A 16,308-nucleotide genomic window follows, 5' to 3' on the forward strand; every position below is an offset into this window, starting at 1 on the left:
AGCAATTTAGACTCCAAACTACAAACCCACGATTAAGGACTTTTGTCATGATGTGCATTGAATAATGTGTTTTGCGTATGAATAATTTTATATTTTATTTATGTGGATTTAATTCATGTTACACCTTCAAACTATTTCTATTACTAAGATGGTGGGATTTTCAATAAGTTTTGGGGGGATTTAATAAATTCGAAAAAGTTTACATGTGTTTCGAATTTAAAAATCCTGCAAGGATTAAACTAACCATTTAGATAAATGAAGCATTTACAGATCCCACATCGGTGACCTGCGAGCGTCGCAGCTACTATATAGCAGACTGAAGGCTTGCACTTCTTCGCCGAGCTTGGTAACGTAAGCTTGTAACCCAAGTGGGGGCTTTGAAGTGGTGGAACATTGGTTTAATCTCTACAGTCGGGCTCATGTTGGCTTTTCACTGGCTAGCCCGTTCCAAGCCGAGAATTGAGCCATGGGTCTCTGCCGAAGGTTGGAGGTTTATGGTTATTAGAGTGGAGGATATCGCGTGAGGCTGGCTTCACAGAGCAGCGTCTACCTCCCGCTCCTGGCAGTGGAAGGATAACTGGCTGGTGCCACCTGGGCTCGCCATGGCTCAAGGGATTGATCCAATTGGACCACCATCTTTTTAAAATTTATAACATTTTTTCATATTTATTTGGGTTTTAGTATTTGTTGCTTCAATAGGGGTCCCACATGGCCTTTTGGCAGCATACATGTCATGCTAATGGGTGGAGTGGCAATTTCTCGGCTTGGGTTATGGATGTTTGATTTATCTGTCATTCAACAATTGCAGTTATAAGCTCCTTGATTTTGCCCTTCTGAATTTTGTCAATATAAAGATATCTTTTTAAGTCTAAAATTTCCATCTTTCTTATTTATTTGCCTGCCCCACTTCTCTTGTATAGGATCTTGTCCCTGAGTCTGAACGTTGTGTAGTCGGAGGAGTCCAGAACTCCCCTCACTCTACTCTGGATTTTATGGCTTATATTATGGGAATTGTTATCTCCAATCCACAGGTAATCCTTTCTTGCTTTCTTTCTAATACTTCAATAGTTTATGATTTATGAATCAATGTGTTAGGGGTGAATTCGAACCAGGTCGAGTCAGAATAGGGGTCGGCTTGAATTTAGAAAGTCTAGTTCAAGCTAGGTAGAGCTGACAATGAGGTTGTTGGAGAAAGCCTTCAGAAAGCATTGGAGAAGAAGAGTTGTCAAATATAAAGAAAAAGAAGAAAACCGTTAGCGAAAATGAATCTGCGAGCTGCTTTTCGGTGATTCACTAGATTCGAGTCGGCTAGACTTGAACTCAAGCTGAGGTTACCCAAGCTCAATCCCAGCTGAAGTTCATGCTTATTATATTAATGGGATATGACAAAGCTCTACTATGATTTACCTTATTTCGGGATTTCTGGAAGTTGAATTTAATGTCATTTCTGGCGGTAACGTTGGCTGCATTCCTCTACAGTTTCCATATATACCGCATCAGGAAGCACCTCTTTCATTTTGAAAAGTTTGCATCAGTTCAGTTGTTTATCATATCTCGCTTAGGTGCAAGTCAGAATTAAGATTGTTAAATCTGTACTTATCCATGTCTCTTAGTAGGGAGGTTCATTTGTGGATTGACGTTCAATAAAATGAAAATTATAGAATGCAGAAGAACTAATAGGTCAACCGTACAAATCAATGTAATTTTGTTATTTCAGCATTCTCTCATCTGTCATAACAATTAACCACCTGGTCACCGCCCTCTTACAAGCTGATTTTAAGGGTACGCTTTTGTATAATGTTAAAGTTAAGGATTTAGGTCACCCACAAGAGAAAGGAATTGGGAGCACAGGTGGCATACAAGGGCAGTTATGAAAGCGTGGACAACTTTGGACAGTCATTGAGGGAGAGAGCTAGCCTCTCAAAAGCCAGTGGAGTGGAGAGAGTCTAGCCTCTCAAATGCTAGAGGAGAGTAGAGTCATTTTCTATATTCTGTTTTGGGTATTTTGCATTTTTGGTTTTTCATTTCTGTTGGTTGGTTTCATTCTGTGTCGGCTGAGTGTGTGGATTCCATTGGTTATTTGCTTACATTGGCTGGGTTCCGAACAGTTTTACCCATTTGTGATTGTTACAGAAATAAATACTTAAAATCTGAACAAAATTTGGGAAAATTGCCCCCCCTTATGTTGAATAGCTAGCTTGCATATTGCCTCAAAATAGGCTTCTAGCAGTATATATGCTGATAACGGGAGTGGTGGCAACATCTCAGCCTTGGTTATGAATGTTTGACTTATATATTAACTCGGCAAATGCAGGTAAAGCTTCAGCTTTTGTGGTACCAAATGTATTCATGTTAAAAAAGAAAAATATACTTCAAGTTTATTCCTTTTGATGGTTTGGGAATTTATTCATACAAGTTTCAAAAGAATTGCCACTATCTCCAAAATATTGCTGAAGTCCTTGGATATAACTTGGATTTAATGGCTAATATTAGGATTGCAACTGAACTGAATCGAGTATTATTGGGCTCGAGCTTAGCTCCATTAGTTTTATGCAATGCTCAAGTTTGAACTCAATGAGCTTGACAGTTACAGGGTAGAGATTAAGATATAAACAACTTGAACTCGGCTTAAAAAATTGTTAAACCTCTTAATTTATATATTTATCGATTAACTTTTGCATTCAAAGTTTGACATTGGGTTGTGTGTGCAAATTTTAAAAGCTTAGGGTGCCAAAAAAATTGTTGTACTAAGAGGTAATGTTTTAGGGGGTAAATATAACATCTTTTAGAGTATAAGTGCAAAATTTTTAATTTTTGGGGTTTATATATTATATTTGAGCAAAGCCGCAAGCTCACCGAGCTGCTCGGGAGCTATTCATTGACTTGTTTGCAGCCCTTGCTATATGAAACTGGGAATTATAATCTCAAATCCACATGTAAATACATATTTGTTCAGGAAGTGTGACAGAGAAAGAGCAGTTCACCCTCCTTTAAACCATAAAGGGTGTTTTACTGTTCTTTCTCTGCCAAGCACTTTTATAATATTTAATGTCTAAATCAGCTTCATTTTCAGAATCTCATACTTCAAATTATAAATTTACATAATTCACGCATGATTTTCCAGGATTTCTGGAAGTTGACTTTCATTTTCACAAGCTATAATAAGCACAAGTTAAATGGTTTATCAGGTTATCTGCAGATGCATTGCATTTTAGTATTAGCATTGCGAAATTTTACTAGTCCAAATCCTTGGTCGGGAGGTTTATTTGCGGAAGAATAATCTCCTAAGAAGCAATTTTCCTTGTGTTCCGCTCGAAAGTAGGGGTGGATTCCGAGCTAGAAGCCATTTTATGTATGTTAGAATTGACGTATAGTATTGCTAGTAGAATAAACAATATTACTGGATAAATAAATAAGCGATTTCGATTTAAGTTGTCAAACTAGAATTCTAATTTAAAATCAATTTGTCTAAACCAAATTGTGGATTTGACCGAATCGCTTCAAATCATGTCCACCCTACTATAAAGTTCACTTGGCACAATCTTGATTGGCAGGAATATCATATAGGGGCCACTGAAACCAAATCTTTCATATCTTTTGATGATAATTTTGCCTTTCAATCAGGGGGAGAATCAAAAGAACAATATGATTTGATTCCATGAAGAATTTTGTTGGTACAATCAGTTGCCTTCGTTTGATCATGGTAGCTATCTTGTCAAATTGGTTGGTACTATTCCTCTCTGCCTCCTCAATCTCAGAAGATTTAGTAAAATTTTCTCAGAGGACTTTTCTTCTGCCGCTCCTTTACCATTGTTCTTTTTCTTCTCCGGTGGCTTCTCCGATAAACCCATCGCCAGCTTAAACTAGCCAAACTTGAACTATCCGTTCCGGTTTGGTTTGACTCCGATCTACCCATAAATTATAATAGACAGTAGCTTTCAATTTTCTTATTATTAAATGCAGTCTGTAATTGGTTTAAACTTTAAACCGGTGATAAAGTCATATGGTACAGAATTATTTGACAGTTTACTTTATATACGAAGAAACCAATAAAACAAGTTGAGTTTGAAACAAATATGAGAGCAGCATTGCAAAGGCCTGGTTGGATAGTGAGGATCGACAAATATTCTCAGGAAGCTGCAGAAATTCATAAATTCCTGAGTAAATTTTCCTTGGCATTCCTGATAGGCCATGCTGTGGATAAATAATTCATAGGCATCAAACCCAGAAGAATATCAATGGAGATTAGCAGCACAGCTCACCTTAATACTGGATTAACAGCTGCTATTGAGAAAGAAATTATGGAAAAAGTGTTTGGGTTCAAATCAGTATTTTATGATGATGTCATGTTGACATCATAAATAATTTGATGGCTTCGATTTGATGATTGGAAAAGTGAGTTGAGCTCAAATTAAATTTAGTTTGAGGTTAATGTTTCATTAACATTATTATATAAAAGTTCTTTTTATTGATGATTTTTCTTTTTTAATAACTTTTTTTTTCTCAATATTATTAATTATTAGTTCGAAAAAGTCAAATTTGATCTCAAATCAATTGTTATAATTTAAGTAAAATTCAGATTAATCTTTATTTAAAATTAATTTGATTCAAATCTATTCTTAATTTATTTTGTAACTTACAGACAAAAAAATTCATAAATAAAAAGAGAAACACAAAAGGAGAAAAAATGAACACTGAGCCATCAAGAGATAAAATAGAATCAAATCTAAGAACCCATGTAGATTTCATAGCAAAAATTTAACTTATTTTTTCGAATGGATGAAACAATTAATTGATATAAAATATGGAATTAATAAATTTGAAAACGACTAATGCAATGCATGCAATTGGAATATATTGAAATATTGAAATGAATATCAAATCTTTGAACTTTTGAATTTCGAATATTTACCATTTGTTAATCCAAAGTCTTCACAAAATCTAGATGAGAAAATTTTTTAAGAATTGTATTGAACTCAAATGATGGTTAAACAAAAGTTTGGTTCTCTCTAAAGAACTTACGTATATTTATAATACAAATTTTGACCTATTTTGTAACATAATTATTACAAGTTTTGATTTCTTTGGATAAATTATTGAATTTTTGCAAGCGAGTATCATGGCTTGTTTTGCCAAAAATCTTTAGCTTTGCAAGCTTTGCTTTTGAAAATTGACACCATGTGCCAAAGAATTTTTTGAATTTTTGTAGTCTTTGCATGAGAATTCATTTCATCAACTTGCTTTATTTCAACTTTGGCAAGAAATATGCTTTAATTTATATCTTGCTTTTTTTTATGAAACATGTTTATTTTTTTTCAAACTTTGTTCAAGGAATCTTATGATATACTCTTATCTTTTTTGCTCTTGCTTGTAAGAAAGTCAAGTAGATGTCACATTCTTTATGTAATCTTGAAAATGATTTTGATCCAATAGGTATAAATTAGATAAGTTCAAATGGCGAGGGATCTTTGCATAACTCTCTCAACGCCAAAAATTCATCAAATCTTTGAGAATCCGTCTAAATTCTAAACTTTTTTTTTGAGTAATTGTTTGCACCAGCATCTTGAGCCATTGGCTTTTTAGGTAATTTGTTTTGATTGAATCATTTTAAAACATTAAAGGATTCCGAAATAATCATCCTCATTAAAAAATATAAGGTAATCCAAAGAGTTTTCTTAAGTAATCCAACAATATGTTTCTTCCTTTTGGGAAGAAATATATGGTATAAATGTTTGGATGTACCAAATGTCTTTTGGGAAAGGAAGACTATTTTGAAATCCTCTAATATTTTCAAAATAATTCAATCAAGACAAATCAAACAAAAAACCAATGGCTCAAGATACTGGTGCAAACAATTACTCAATCAAAATATCAAGTTTAAAATTTTGACGGATTCTCAAAGTTTTGATGAATTTTTAGCGTTAAGAGAATTATACAAAAATCCCTTGCCATTTGAACTTATCCAAATAATATCCATATGGTCAAAATCATTTTTAAGATTACTCAAAAAATGTAACATCCACCTAGCTTTCCTATAAACAAAAACAAGAGAGTTAAGAGCAAAGCACTAGATTCCTTTAACAAAGTTTGGAAAAAAAAAATTGTTCCATAAAAGAAAGCAAGATGCAAATTAAAAGGTATTTCTCACCAAAGTTGCCAAAGTTGAAACAAAGCAAGTTGATGAAATGAATTCTCCTGCACAGACTACAAAAATTCGTAAGATTTTCTGGCATATGGTGTCAATTTTCGAAAAGCAAATCCTGCAAAGTTGAAGATTCTTCGCCTAAAAAGGCCAAGATACTCACCTGCAAAAGTTTGATAATTCATACAAAAAAATCAAAACTTGTAATAATTATGTTTCATAATTGTTCAAAATTTTTTTTTCGGTAAGTATAATAGTTCTAAATTTGTAATATAAATGTATGTAAATTTTCTAGAGAGAACCAAGCTTTGGTTTAGCTATCCTTTGAGTTCAATAAAATTCTCTAAAATTTTTTCATCTAAATTTTATGAAGATTTTGGATTAGTAAGTAGTTAGTATTCAAAATTTGAAAGATTTAATATTCATTTCAATATCTCAACATATTCCATTTGTATGTATTGCATCAATCGTTTTCAAATTTATTAATTCCATATTTTATATCAATGAATTGTTTCATCCACATTTTCATTAATTCTTGCTTTTTATCCTGCCGAAAAAAGTTCAATTTTTGCTATGAAATCTGCATGGGTTCTTAGATTTCATTCTATTTCATCTTGTGACAGTTCAGTGTTTGTCTTGACTCTTCTTACGTTTCTTTCTTCATTTATGGATTTTTTTTGTCTTTGAGGCGTACAATAAATTAGGAGTGAATTTGAATCAAATTGAGTTTAAATAAAGATTAATTTGAGTTTTAATTTGAATTCAAAATAATTAGTTTGAGATCAAACTTGACCTGTTTGAACTAATCATTAATAATATTGAGAAAAAAGAGTTGTTGTAGAAGAAGAGGCAAAAGAGTTTGAATTTTGGTTTCAGTTTGTACCGTTCCTTTATGTACAGCCAAAAAAAAGTTCAATTTTTGCTATGAAATCTACATGGGTTTCTTAGATTTGATTCTATTTCATTTTGTGGCGTTTCGGTATTTGTTTTTACTCTTTTTGTGTTTCTTTCTTTATTTATGAATTTTTTATTTTTATCTTTGAGTCAAAAAATAAATTAGAAGTGGATTTAAATCAAACTGAGTTTAAATAAAGATTAATTCGAGCTTAACTTGAATTCAAAATAATTAGTTCAAGATCAAACTTGATCCATTTGAACTAGTCATTAATAAAACCTAGAAAAAAGAAGTTGTTGAAGAAGAAGAATCACCAATAAAAGGAACTCTAATATGACAATATTAAAAAGACATTAATCTCAAACCAAATTTTATTTAAGCTCAATCACTTTTCGAATCATCAAATCAAAACTATCAAATTATATAATGATGCCAACATGACATTATCATAAAACACATATTTGAACCCAAACACTGTCAATATATTACCATAAAACTCTTTATATTCAACAGCATCGGGAGAAGATAGCTAGAAAGGAAAGACATGCCAAAGAGAGAGAGACATCATTGAAAGATTGCTGAAGAAGGCAATCGTTTATTTGAAAGCTATCACTGAAAAGTAAAAACCTTAAAACTAAAATATGATTTTTTAAAATTTAATATTGAAAAAAATTATTAATTTTTAAGATTTTGAAAAGAAATAAAGATAAAGTTTTCTGTTTTTAATATTATTAATTAAATGATAATTTTATTCTTAAAATTAATAAATTTTATTAATTTTAATAGTTTATAAAAGGGTGTTTAAGCTTTTTCGCCTTACATAATAAAAACAAAACACAGCTATTAATCACACTCAGAGCCTTTGATGTAAGTAAAAGTTCAAAGGACAAATCAGTACGGCTCTATTCAGGAGATTTTGTCCATGGCATAAATTCAACAGAATAATCCACAATTTCAACAACAAATATGGCCCCTCGAAACAGAAAAGATTCAGAGCCAAGTCAATCTGAAACAGAAGGCCAAAGAACCCTTTCCCACCCAAGGTTTGATGAACAAATGCCACCCATTAAGTTTAATAAACCCAAAATGCCCTTTTCGAAATAAAATATCTAAATTACCCTTAAATGAAAATTATAAATTGTTTATTATGTTATTTTTATTAACAAAATTATTTAATTACCCTTTATTCTACAATGCCCAAATGACTACTCTCAATTCTGTAAAATTAAATGTGATTATGTCATTTACATAAAAATGAATTTTATACTTCATCGATTTGTGAATTTTTATTGATTTTTGTATTGTTGAATCTGTAAAATTTGATTAATTTTGTAGTTTCAATACATATTTATATTTGATGAAATGTATGTAATCTATTATACAGTTTGAAGTTAGAATTTACGGAGAACCATCACACAAAATGCATGAAGATTTTCATCCTGCAAATGTTTATTCCAAATTGATAGAAAACTACATAGCAAAAGTGAAATTAAAACGTGGGATTCAATATAATTGAACATGCAATCATTGACTGAAAACATACATATAGAAAATTGATTCTGAGATTAATTCATTTCAGTAAATCTCAATCAAAGATAATTATTAAAGCTTTCAATCGGTGCAGTCTTCCTCGTTCTCTGTGCTAACACCACCACGAAAAACTGTTAGGGTTGTTGTTAGTATTGTTAGTGAAAAAGCTAATCGGATACAACTGCTTAGGTTGTTGTTAGTGTGAAAACTACTTCATTCACTTTTGACAACGTCGTCAAAAGTGTTGTCGTCCTTGTTTTGGCGTCACCGTCAATCATTCAACGATTTTCTCACTCACAATATACTCAAAATTACAGAGAACACTAAAAGGGAATGCGAAAGTATTGAAGGAAATGAATGAACTTTCTTTCTTTTCTTCATATTTGTGTTGAAACAAAGTTGGACACATGTTGCACGGTGATTTGTTCTCAAATGTAAATTAACTTATGTTATTAAAAGATTTTTCCAAATTTGTAGAAAATGACAGTTACAATTCTATTGGCTCAGCTTTTCAACACTTATCCCTTGCCCTTGGATCTCAGCCAAACATTTTCCACCGTTGATTTTAAATAATCATGGTGAACTTAAGTATAATGAGTTGTGCCGCCCATTTTCTTTGTAAAATATCACCTTTTTAATTTTCACCACGTGTTATTATTTTAATGAAATTGCAGATATTTATTTGGGGATTCAGGAGCACAGACGAAGACCTCTGGGAAGACCGTCTTCCCAGACGACGGCTTCGTCTTCGCCTGGGAAGACGGTCCCCGACGAAGTTCTTTGTCTCCCAAGGCGAAGACGAAGCCGATCGAGTCTCCAAATGGGAGGAAAGCATTCGCCAAAAGGAGAGGCTACTTTGGGAGGGAGAGGTTGTCGGCAATGGAGCCGGAACGGTCGTCGGAGATTTTAAAACCAAACCCTAGGGTGAAACTGTCATTTTTTAAAACTTAGGCTGAGGGAAAATTTTAGTTTTTAAAGTTTAGGGGGGCAAAATTAGATTCTATTTTAGTTTATTTTTAATATTATAGTAAAAATGACGATTTTATCCTTACCACTATTAGAGTTTTGTTAAATCTAACCGATCATAGGTGGGTGTTTGGTATTTTTATAGTTAAAAGGTGGAAACTTGAGAAAACATCAAACCTTGGGTGGGAAATAGTCTTTTGGCCTTATAAGTATATATAGTCTCCCTCATCGCCGCAACACGCCAAAAAACTCAATGTCATTTTAAAGTTTCACCACGTGTCACACAGCCGTGCATTGCCTGTAAATTTCAGCTTAGTATATTTATTATTCGTCAGAATTTCATTTTAATAAATGAATTTTTTTAATTTTTTATCATTTATACGATTTATTTCTTGCTTTTATAACACTTGAAATAAATTATTCAAATTTACTTAAATACCCTTTTTGCTAACGGAATTTGATAACGTTAACTATTTATGGGTGGCATTTTGGGTTTATTAAACTTAATGGGTGGCATTTTGTCTTTTCATCAAACCTTGGGTGGGAATAATCTCTTTGGTCCGAAACAGAAAAAATGGCAACCATTCAATGAAATTAATGGTCAATCCAGTGGCTGAAATTGATTTCTCTCTTCACGAGTTGCAAAAATGGAGGCCCTGCCTGTGACCCTGCTTCAGTCACCACCTCCCCTATAAAAAGTGTAGAGCTGTTGTTTTAATTTTGGTTGGTTTCACTTTGTCACGTGACGTCCCTATCCCAGTACGGTCGGTACTTTTTTTTTAATTTGGTTTTCTAAAATATTATTTTTTTAGGTACAGCCATTTTATTTACTAGTTTAAAGTCACCTAACATTTATGAAAACAAAATTCTCATCCCCATATGGTTAAACTCATGGGTGGATATGGGGCTGGATTTGAACCAAGCCAGCTCGAGCTTGGTTTGATCGAGCCCGAAATGAGTCAGCCTTAGTCGAGCCCGAAACAAGTTAGTCTTAGCCGAGCTCGAGCTCAAGCTTGAGCTACTCGTCAGATTTTCTAATTAAAATTTTTGATACAAAACGACGTCATTTTGATCAATATGTAATAAAACGACATCGTTTTGATAAATATGTATTAAAACGACGTCATTTTGATAACAAAAAATAAGTCAAACTGAATTCGAGTAGAATTTGAGCTGACCTTAGTCGAGCTCGAACTCGAGCCAACTATATGTGAATCAAGTTGAGCTCGAGCTCTGCTCTGTTCGAATCCAGCCCTAGGTGGATATGAGCCATTGAATTTGAATTTGCTTTCAGTTTGAGTAAATTAAATTCAAAATAAAGTTTTAGTTTAAGTGTGGTCCGAGAAGATAACACCTTGACTAGTTTGATTTTGAACAATGTAATTCAATCTAAATCATTAGATTACCAATTTTTTTAAAACCGAATCGATAATCAAACTGTTTACCTTATTGGTTCACAATTCAATAAGTTCAATTGGTCAGTTTCAATCTAAGTCATTGTAATTGAATAGAATGATCATGAAGAGTTGAATTAACACTTTATACTATGAGCTATGCTCTCAGTACCAACTTTTAAATATATAAATGAGTACAAACATGATATATCAACATATGATTGAACATTACTTTATCTTTAATTTAAAATCACTCAATCACTTAATAATACATATCAAATATATACTTATTTGCTTATTCAAGTAAGTATATATAATTTTATTATTATAACATTATATAATTATTCCATTAATATGGATGTTCTAACACTTCCAAATTTATCACTATAAATTATTAGTAAGAGTTTAAATTTGTTTAATTATATTGAAATTTAATGCACAACATTAGAATATACATAATTCACATAAATTATATGTGATTCTAATTTAAGTTGCAACTCATCAATTTCCAATCATAAAGTGAACTCGAATCAAATCTTGACTAAAGATGTCCAACCACTATAAACAACGTTTTCTAGTTAAAGACTTTTGTCATAGTGTGCATTAAATAATGTGTTTTTTTATGGGAAATTATTAAAAATAGGCAAAATTAAGGGGGTCTAAGCAAAATTACCCAAAATATTCAGGTTTAAGCAAAAATACCCAGGTTTTGTGAAATGACGAAACTGCCCCCATATATAAACACAGCAAATTTCCTTACTCCCACGACCATTTTATTGTGCAAATTCAAAAAATATTCAAAATTTCCCAATCTCCCACGGTCATCCCAAATTTCCGTCGATTTTCTTGCTTTCTGACAACCGGAAATGGCAAAGAAGGTTAGTATATCTCTCGTAATCTTGTTTGAATAAAGTTATTGCTCATATTATTGAGATTTGATTGAGATTTTGCAGTTTGAAATTTTAGGGTTTCGCTCTTGAACAATGTTTAAAATGTTTTGATTCTTGGTTGTTTTCGTTGAATTGATTGAGGGGTTTTGTGTAATACCCTATGTAGATTTGATTTATGTGAAAATCGAAGACCGAAACAACGAAATTTTGGCCGAAAATGGTTGCCGAAGAGATCGGCAGTCCGACGTGGGAACAGTGTTTCCCACGTCAAGCAATTTCTCCCACGTCAAACAGACACTGAAATTTTTTTAGGGGGGTAAATTAGCTTTTTTAAACTATTGGGGCGTCGGGGAGAGTCTTATCCCACGTTGGGTTTTTTTGAAATTTGTCACGTCGTCGTGGGTTTTGCAAAATTACGAAAATGCCCTTATATATAAACACAGTCAAATTTCTTATTTCCCACGATAATCTTTGCGATTTTACTGTGCATTTCAAAGAAAACTCAAAACTTCCCACGATCATCCCACGACCGACCACATTTCCGCCGATTTTCTTGCTTTCCGACAGCCGCAAATGGTAAAGAAGGTTAGTATATCTCTCGTAATCTTATTTGAATCAAGTTATTGCTCATATTATTGAGATTTGATTGAGATTTTACGGTTTGAAATTTTAGGGTTTCGATCTTGAACAATGCTTAAAATGTTTTGATTCTTGGTTGTTTTCGTTGAATTGATTAAGGGGTTTTAGTTATACCTTATGTAGATTTGTTTTATGTGGAAATCGGAGGCCAAAACATGAAATTTTGGCCGAAAATGGCTGCTGAAGAGATCGACAGTCCGACGTGGGAACAGTGTTTCCCATGTCAAGCAATTCTCCCACGTCAAACAGACATTGACCTTTTTAGGGGGGTAAATTAGCTTTTTTAAAATATTGGGGAGTTGGGAAGATTCCTTAGAAGACAGCGGGCTTTTTTGAAATTTTCTATATAACAGTGGACCTGTTTTAAAAGGAATTTTCATGAGGGGGTAAATTGAGACTTTTCTTATCAAGGGTTTCTGATCGTGTAGTTTTCGAATTTTAAATCCGTTTTTTCTGTTCTAGGGTTTTTCAACTTTAAAAATTCGAATTTCAGTTCCGCTTTTTCGAATTTCACTGTTTTACGATATATCGACTCGTATTTTTTAGATTTCCAAAGAATTTTTCGATTGTTGCCATTCTAGGGTTTTTCAACTTTTAGAATTCGAATTTCAGTTCCATTTTTTTGAATTTCACTGTTTTACGATATATCGACTCGTATTTTTCAGATTTCTGAAGGATTTTTTTATTGTTGCCATTCTAGGGTTTTTCAACTTTTAGAATTCGAATTTCAGTTCCGTTTTTTCGAATTTAACCGTTTTACGATATATCGACTCGTATTTTTCAGATTTTTGAAGATTTTTCGATTGTTGCCATTCTAGGGTTTTTCAACTTTTAGAATTTGAATTTCAGTTTTGTTTTTTCGAATTTCACCGTTTTACGATATATCGACTCGTATTTTTCAGATTTCTGAAGGATTTTTTTATTGTTGTCATTCTAGGGTTTTTCAAATTTTAGAATTCGAATTTCAGTTCCGTTTTTTTGAATTTCACCGTTTTACGATATATCGACTTGTATTTTTTAGATTTCTGAAGATTTTTTCGATTGTTACCATTCTAGGGTTTTTCAACTTTTAGAATTTGAATTTCATTTCCGTTTTTTTGAATTTCACCGTTTTATGATATATCGACTCGTATTTTTCAGATTTTCGAAGGATTTTTTTATTGTTGCCATTCTAGGGTTTTTCAAATTTTAGAATTTGAATTTCAGTTCCGTCTTTCTGAATTTCAGTTCCGTCTTTCTGAATTTCACCATTTTATGATATATCGACTCGTATTTTTCTGATTTCTGAAGATTTTTTCTATTGTTACCATTCTAGGGTTTTTCAACTTTTAGAATTCGAATTTCATTTTCGTTTTATGGAATTTCACCATTTCAGGATATATCGACTCGTATTTTAAAGATTTTTGAACGATTTTTTGATTATCGTCACTTTAAGATGTACCTTCAGATGTACCCGTCGAGACTTCTGAGACACATGAGGAGCTTATTCAGCCTCCTGTTATAGAGCAGCCTATATGTTCCCCTGTTGTTCAGAGCCCACGGACGACAGACCATCCTAGAGTGGAGGACCACCCTAGCGTGGAGGAGCATCCTGGAGTGGAGGATCGCACTACCCATCATGCCACCAAGCAGTGTCCCCCATTCGTAGCACCTAGTATTTCTACATTAGATGCTACATTAGCGCACTGGGGTGCTACAATTTTACTTGAGATATCGAGTTTTCGTGACGATATCTCTTCCCAGATGACTCAATTACATGACGATATCTCTTTCCAGATGACTCGATTAGAGGATCGTATGACTCGTTTGGAGGACATCGTCACGCGTACATATCCAGCCCCCGTCGCTCAGGTTGTAAAACCACTTCTAATTTATTACTTATAAAAAATGTCTATAGTGTTATTATTCTGACAACTATTATTACATTCGTATAGGAGAGGGACGACGATATCCGACCGACGTCCCCCATTAATACCGCAATATCATCTCATCACTCACACGAGGTTCGTATGACATTTCAAATTTATATTTATTGTTAAATGTCATTATTATATTATAGTATTGTTATTTATGAAATGTCACTAATTAAGTTATTATTACTATTATCTTAGGGTAGTCACCAGGAGGACGCATCGGTTAGCCCTTCTGTTGCATTACCTGTCTAAGCTGAGGTATGCCACTTATCAATGGAACTTTATTTTGTATTTTTTTCGGTTATCGATTAATATAGGGAATATATATTCGTATAGGGTCTTCCTCATGAGGGTCATCCGGTCGGATCTCATATAGGTTCTTTAGATCCTCCACATGAGGTATGATAATTATTATACATTATATCGACTTTTAGATATGATATTATATTTTATATGAAATATCATTTACCATTTTATCCTTTTCATGTATATAGGGAACCGGTATTGATATATTATCGATCGAGGGTTCTCCCCGAACACCTTCCCCGAAAGTCCAAGTTATAGGGATTTAAGAAATATCATTGATCAATTTGTCTTTAATATTATATTTTTTTTAATGAAGTTTTGTCTTTTTTTCAGGACGAGCGACTATGGTTACTTGCTGATATCCCGAGCTCAACCAAAAAGCTTGTGGATATTAGTTCACAGGAGGAGGACTTCCAGGAGGATGTTTCTGAGACCGTCCACATTAAGGTTTGTCAATTATAATTAGTAAATAAATATAATTGACAAATATATGTCACTAAGATGTTTTTATATATAATTATGCAGTCTATAAAGGAAGCACGCGATGTGGACTTAACCGTGATTCAGGATTCTCCGGCTAAACCTCTTCCCGCATACATGGAAAAGGTAACATAAATCGAAAAATGTGTATGATTTTGCAGAATGAAATAATGAATTAATAGTTTTTTGTATCATGCAGTTGGTTCGTACAACACGTGGTCGGATCATTCAGAAGGGTCTGCTGGTTTGCACCCCGTATATAAATCCACTCAGAGGGAGGGCGAAACGGTAACTCACGACGATTCCATCCTCTGCGTCAGAGCGTGAGGAATCTTTCCTCACATGGTATACCAGAGCTGCGGCTTCTGACACACATGATGTCTACTTCATAGGATCAAAGTCGAAGAACAACTTTTGGAGGCTTGTAGTAGAGTTGCGCGAGTGGTTGACCGACGATGTGAGTTGTCTATACTATATAATTTGGTAAAAAGCTTGATATATTTATTAATAACTAACACGTGAACTTGTTTATACCATTTTAGCATGTGGATTCCTTTTTGGCTTTATTACGTCGACAGCAGGCCGATCGCCAGTCGACTGTCTCACAACGTTGGACGACTACCCACACATTCTTTGGAGGCCATATTGAGATGGCTTGGAAGAGTTGGCAGACCACACCGATTGGCGAGTTTGAGTTTTCGGGGCTCTTCACGAGGATGGTTGATGTAGCGTACACCCTGGGATTACTGTACAAACCATGGGGGATGGTCGATCAGGTATAGTATATATATATATTTCTATTACATTCAATTGGTTAACGACAACGATAATTAACTAAAATGTGTCACTGTTTATAGGTTTTTATCCCTATAAACTTCGAGAACGCACATTGGGTCGTTGGAGTTATAGATTTCCGTGAGTGATCGATTATGGTATACGATTCAGAGGTATCATATTTGGGGAATATAGGGACTCTTGAGTAGTGCATGCGACCGTATATGACATTCATTCCCGCATTATTAGAGGCGACGAGTTTTTGGACAGTTTCAGGGAGGCCTCCACGACGTGATTCCCTCACTTTGCATCGAGCGACGGATGTCCCTCAGTAGGGATTGAGCTTCGATGACTGTGGCGTGTTTATGTTACGATTTTT

The 16,308-nt window shown here is 33.6% G+C and overlaps 1 long non-coding RNA gene across 1 annotated transcript; it reads left to right on the forward strand.

The window, feature by feature from the left end:
- The first annotated feature begins 323 nt into the window (after nucleotides 1–323).
- Nucleotides 324–1,663, forward strand: LOC123201621. Its single transcript, XR_006498864.1, has 3 exons — nucleotides 324–807; nucleotides 921–1,031; nucleotides 1,096–1,663. It is a non-coding gene; the product is annotated as an uncharacterized LOC123201621 (long non-coding RNA).
- Nucleotides 1,664–16,308: the final 14,645 nt, after the last annotated feature.

This window comes from Mangifera indica, chromosome 18 (assembly GCF_011075055.1).
Source record: "Mangifera indica cultivar Alphonso chromosome 18, CATAS_Mindica_2.1, whole genome shotgun sequence".
Classification (NCBI taxonomy): domain Eukaryota; kingdom Viridiplantae; phylum Streptophyta; class Magnoliopsida; order Sapindales; family Anacardiaceae; genus Mangifera; species Mangifera indica.